Source organism: Schistocerca americana, chromosome 4, assembly GCF_021461395.2.
Source record: "Schistocerca americana isolate TAMUIC-IGC-003095 chromosome 4, iqSchAmer2.1, whole genome shotgun sequence".
NCBI classification, from domain to species: domain Eukaryota; kingdom Metazoa; phylum Arthropoda; class Insecta; order Orthoptera; family Acrididae; genus Schistocerca; species Schistocerca americana.
In genome coordinates, this window is record NC_060122.1 from 162,134,394 (window position 1) to 162,140,483 (window position 6,090).

Here is a 6,090-nt window from a genome sequence, read left to right on the forward strand (position 1 = left end):
CTATACGGAAACTCTACACAATGTGATTTTACCTCTCCAAATTCTTAAAAATTTCTTGCAGCACAGTAACTATGACGAATAACGAAAATAAATTCAGACCTTTATCGTTTAAATATATCAAGCTAGAAGATTCAGAAGAATCAAATTTTTTTACCGAATACTTTTCTTAAAAATCGTATGATAAGTAATTCATAGCTGCCGTCGCGTCCGCTCCACTGCTTTGCCGAGAAGACACGTGGCTGTCGCTCTCTGTCGCGTGTGCAGCAGCGACAAGATTCAAACACGTCTGAATTCAAACGTCGCCAGTTGCAGCGGGAGACAGGCAGCGACACTGATGTCGCTCACGTAGGACACTTGCGTAACTATACCTGCGGTTGTGTTTCGTCGCCTGAAGCCGTCGCGCGCTGTCGGTCACTTCTGTCGGTTACGTAGGACGCGGCCTTACTGTGTTGACTTCAGATGCCGTACGGTTCGAAAAGTAAAATTAGTATTTTACCCATCAGCAGCAACTGTATTTCTGGTTGTTGAAATAATCATCAACCAGTCAAAAGAAATTTTATCCGTATACCATATTCATCCACCTAGTGTCCTTCAGAAGGCTACACAGAAATATTACACCAATAAGTAGAAGTTAATGCATCTTTCGCTTTGTTTCCTCGGCCGTATTTCTGCTAAAACGTATTGACCTCTGTACACCAGTTCAGCGATATGTCGTATAGTCCAGTGCTACTTTTTCAATTACATTGAAATGATGTAATTTTGACCACGCTACCTTTCCTCTATAGCTACTTTCTGACACTTAATATTAACTAATGACTGAGAATTGTCTCTCAACTCACCCCTACAACTTCCAGCCCCATGATGCGCTTTGCGCTTTATTTTCCCCGACAGTTTCCCTTCAAGCACTTTACGTACCTCGCTACAGTTATTTCGGACATTAGTTCCCAAATTTCCCATCCATAGCGGCCCTGTCTTTTGCATCAACTTCTTTTATTTATCATAAGTTTTTTTTAATGTCTTTATTTTGGCATTTGGTTACAAGAACCATACAACCAACAACGGCTACAAAATGCCAAAGAAACATAATAGCAAAAAAGCAGAATACCGCAAAGTAAAGTTAGGATGTAAACAGACTCTTAAAGTAAAAAAAAAAAAAAAAAAAAAAAAAAAAAAAAAAAAAAAAAAAAAAAAAAAAAAAAAAATTTCGCAATTAGACAGACATCAGAGAGCTGACGCCAATGATGACGATGACATAGGAGCAGAATTAGAACTCGCACCATGCGGCAACATTATGACCAAATACATATCCTCTTGAATGAGATTTTCACTCTGCAGCGGAGTGTGCGCTGATATGAAACTTCCTGGCAGATTAAAACTGTGTGCCCGACCGAGACTCGAACTCGGGACCTTTGCCTTTCGCGGGCAACTGCTCTACCAACTGAGCTACCGAAGCACGACTCACGCCCGGTACCCACAGCTTTGCTTCTGCCAGTACCTCGTCTCCTACCTTCCAAACTTTACAGAAGCTCTCCTGCGAACCATGCAGAACTAGCACTCCTGAAAGAAAGGATATTGCGGAGACATGGCTTAGCCGCAGCCTGGGGGATGTTTCCAGAATGAGATTTTCACTCTGCAGCGGAGTGTGCGCTGATATGAAACTTCCTGGCAGATTAAAACTGTGTGCCCGACCGAGACTCGAACTCGGGACCTTTGCCTTTCGCGGGCAAGTGCTCTACCAACTGAGCTACCGAAGCACGACTCACGCCCGGTACCCACAGCTTTACTTCTGCCAGTACCTCGTCTCCTACCTTCCAAACTTTACAGAAGCTCTCCTGCGAACCATGCAGAACTAGCACTCCTGAAAGAAAGGATATTGCGGACACATGGCTTAGCCACAGCCTGGGGGATGTTTCCAGAATGAGATTTTCACTCTGCAGCGGAGTGTGCGCTGATATGAAACTTCCTGGCAGATTAAAACTGTGTGCCCGACCGAGACTCGAGTTCGAGTCTCGGTCGGGCACACAGTTTTAATCTGCCAGGAAGTTTCACATATCCTCTCGTACAAAAGACAAAACATTAAAGGGCAAACACCGTACATCACGCAATAGGTACAACAACAGCCGAAGAACAGAATTGCAGATAACATCATATAACAATGTGAGAACCGTAGTATACAGGCAGACGTACTTAAAATATAAGAAAAACCCAAAATGACAAACACGATATAAGTAGTGGTATGTACAATTGCGCCGGAAGAACAGTGACATAAAATGCAGAAGAGAGCAACAATGAAAATGTAATACAAATAGAGGTTCATAAGGAAACGAGAACACAAAATTACGCAACCGATTACGAACTAGGCTGTTGCAACTTGAAAATGAAGATCTCGGAAACTCATAAATTAAATTTTGGTTGCCAGTGGCTTTCAGATAGTCTGCGAGCAAGTTATTCTTATATTTATCAAATCGGTAGAGTAAAACGGGAACACTTGTAGGGAGGGGGTATCCTTTCACAACTAATTTCTTATACAACTTTGATTGTGCAGTCTAGTACTTGGAACATGCGAATATGATGTGGTTAAGGCCCGCTACCGCCGTTGTGTCCCCGTCGCAGTGTCAAGACGTGATAATCCTTAACAGATATAGCTGCGCGGGGTAACATCCGTGTCCCAGCCTGACGCGAATGATAGATGTCACATGACATCTACAAAACTTGACCAAGGCGAACCATGATAGAGAAGAGATCTACGATTCTATGGCCACTAGGTGGCCGCTCTTAAGAGTGGTTCCAAGCGTGATAAACAGCCTTCCGAATCGTCGATGTGAGATCCGTATAAGGAGTCGGCGTTGGGAGCAACTGGATCCATAAGGTTTTTATATATTGCATATTACGCTGCTCATGCGCACTTAAATTTTCATTGATGCCATATTGCAATTTCAGCTGCTTCAGTTTTTATTTTATTATTTCATCGTACTTACCCACACCCCTACCCTGAAACTAATCTCAAGATAGAATGTTTAGGATGTTATTAGCTCATTAGTTACAGTTCTGGCATGACGTCGACATTGGTTGATTAGTTTCCTTATATCGTTTTTGTACGGGAACCACGAACGACATCTAAGCATTTACGTGCTCTACTTGCTTAAATGGACTGATTACTGCAGAGCATATTGTTCGTGTAATTTCTACGAACACAGCAATATACTGCATATATCTTACTTTTGACACTCGCAAAAAAAGTGATATAGGTTAAGTATGTACCACTTTTTATCTTTAATTTCTAAATTTCCTTCTTATATTTTTATACTTTAACTTCACTTCTACTTACTTGTGGTTTTTTTCTGTACACCCTTCTGAAGAAGATCACTACGTGCCTGATACCAGTGAGGGAACAAAATTTATTTTGTGCCACGTGTTTCTGGTTATCAAAAAAAGATAAAATAACTTCCCTGTCCCGACTTACGTCAACGAAGGAGGACTAGCATGTACATGACGCACAGCTACCAGTTACACGCAATCAAGAACGCTCCTAATCGACCGCTGTTGTCAGCTAACGCTTTTTCCATCACTGTTTTCGGGGTGTGATTATTCTGAATTATACTGTACGATATGAAAAGCCAAAAATATTTCTCGCAGTTTTCATTGCAGTGAGGGGTGGGATGTATATGTTTATTGGCAGCTACATCCATGGTTTCAGAAGACAATAGCCCAAGAATAACAAGATACAGGAAGCCATTGATGTGTTATTAAAATTTGTTGAGTAAACGACTTAGCGGGAAGGAGAAAGGACAGGCAAAAACCAGATTATTTATGTTAAGGACACTTTACTGAAAACACTGTGAGTACCTTATATATGGATGTGTAGGAAATGACGATGCATGGAATGAAAGAAAATATTCACATAAAAAAGGGGCAACACTTATTTGTACTATAATGTTTCTGCTTTCTTTGTTCTCGAGTACAGAATTTACGCAGATTACAGCCGTAAATGCACTTTATTCCAAAATAACCAGTTATTGTTTAATGTTATTAAAATTATTAAAGAGCAGGAAGAAAAACCGTTTTTACTTATCTTTTGGGTCAATGCTCTCAAGGATTGTTGACAGTATTTGTTCGATTAGATTTTTTATGTTTGTATACTACATATAGATCTGTTGATGGTAAGACGCAGTTTTAACGTCCAGCTTCGATCGATATATCAATGTATTTGCAGAACGTTACATTACAAAATATAGGAAAAAGGCAAAAACCATACGTCAACTAGCCCTCACATTGCTCGTGCACACACTGCTACCAACACACTTGCTGCTGAACATGATGCAAATCTCACAAAACTGTCGACACAACCAACTAAAATATATAACTTAAATACAATGTAGATAAATTATAAAATGTGCTTCAGTTTATACGAAGTAATTAATTTTACAAAACGAATTAATTGCTGAAGAAATTGTAATTTTGTTCTGTAATCAGAAAAAATAAATAACTATCATATCTAACAGCTAATTTTGAATACTAGAGAATCACAGACACAAACTATATTTATACTATCCTTACTTAAAAAGTGAGAGTAAAATGATATATGCGATTTATAAATACAAGAAAGACAGATTGAACTTACCGCTACGTCATAATGAAATGATCAGTACTCGATGAAACGAACTCCCGTACATGAAATTTATAACAGTACACGGTAAATCTCAGATATTAATCGGCAGCACAGTTTCACGCCTGTTTAGGGTAATTACAAAAAGGGTTTAAGTCATTTTTATTAGACGTTCCTTACCCTTTCAAAAAGATAATTTTTCATTTCTTTCAGTGTCGACCTAAAGTAGCATTCGTGACGCCAGATCTACCACACCACTCTCCCTGAATACACCCAGCTACGATTTGAAAGATTTTCTCGTAGGATGTACCAATGCAAAAAGCTTTGATGATCGGCCAATGATCTCGATTAATATTCCTAACATTTTAAAATCTGTTTCACTGCTTATGTATTACATTAGGTGGCTACAGAATGTTCCCTATTAATATTCCTTACATTTTTAGACTTTTTTTGCTTGTTATATATTATATCAGGTGGCTACAGAAATGCTCATATGGATAAACGTAACGCAACCGCATACTTTTATCAAGTGAGTCTCCGTGTTTACAGATGAAAAGTCATCAAAACTGGCACATATGAAGTATTTTGTCGGAGCATAAATGTACTTTATAGGGGTAGCATAGAGAATACATTCTAAGAAATTAAAAATTTTCGATTAACTACTCCACGCCCAGCGCCTAATCTGATGGCCTACTCATAAATTGAGAAATATTGCTAAAAACAAAGCCAGCAAACAAACATACTGTTTGTATAATAATTTATTACGTCAACGATCGCATAAATACATAAAAATATTCACATTATCAGTTTCAGCAAATAGTCATCACCTTCAGATCGGCTTGATTTACAAAAAGCTTAGCACAGACAACCAAATGTAGTTAAGCATTTTAATATCATTAGTTCACTTAACATTTCACAGAATGTACATATCGTCATGGACTTTTATCATATGACGATACGTAGGGTCATTGAAACGTTAAATGACTTGATGATATTTGCAATGCGTAACGATAATCCTTTGTCTCCACGATGTTTTTGAATAAGGCATATCTGAAGATTGCAACTATTTGTCGAAACCGGCAAGACGAATATTTTTTTAATACATACAAGCGATCAATGACGTAGTGAGTTGTTGTACAAACATTACCAAGGTTCCATACTTCCAGTTGGAAAAATGTCAATTTAAAAACAAAGTAAATTTACTGTGTAACAAATACTAAAAACTGTCTGTATTGTCATTGCTACCTCCCACCACTTCACTCCCTTTAGAACAAAACAGAATTCAGAAGGACCTGAACAGTCAACTTTGAACATTTCGAGTTATACAGTGCACTGTAACTTCACAGATTTAAAATTCGCAGCTTTTATCCGTATTTAACGAGTGTAATTCAGCGCAGAATTTCTCGTTATTAAATGCGCTTGCTGTGGCACAAGTGCTTTTAATTTATTGCAGCACTCACAAAAGTACGCTGCGGTACTTCAAC

The 6,090-nt window shown here is 38.6% G+C and overlaps 1 non-coding gene across 1 annotated transcript; it reads right to left on the bottom strand.

Annotated features, from left to right (window-relative positions):
- Positions 1–1,379: 1,379 nt before the first annotated feature.
- Trnas-cga lies at positions 1,380–1,454 on the bottom strand. The gene has a single exon. It is a non-coding gene; the product is annotated as a tRNA-Ser (tRNA).
- Positions 1,455–6,090: the final 4,636 nt, after the last annotated feature.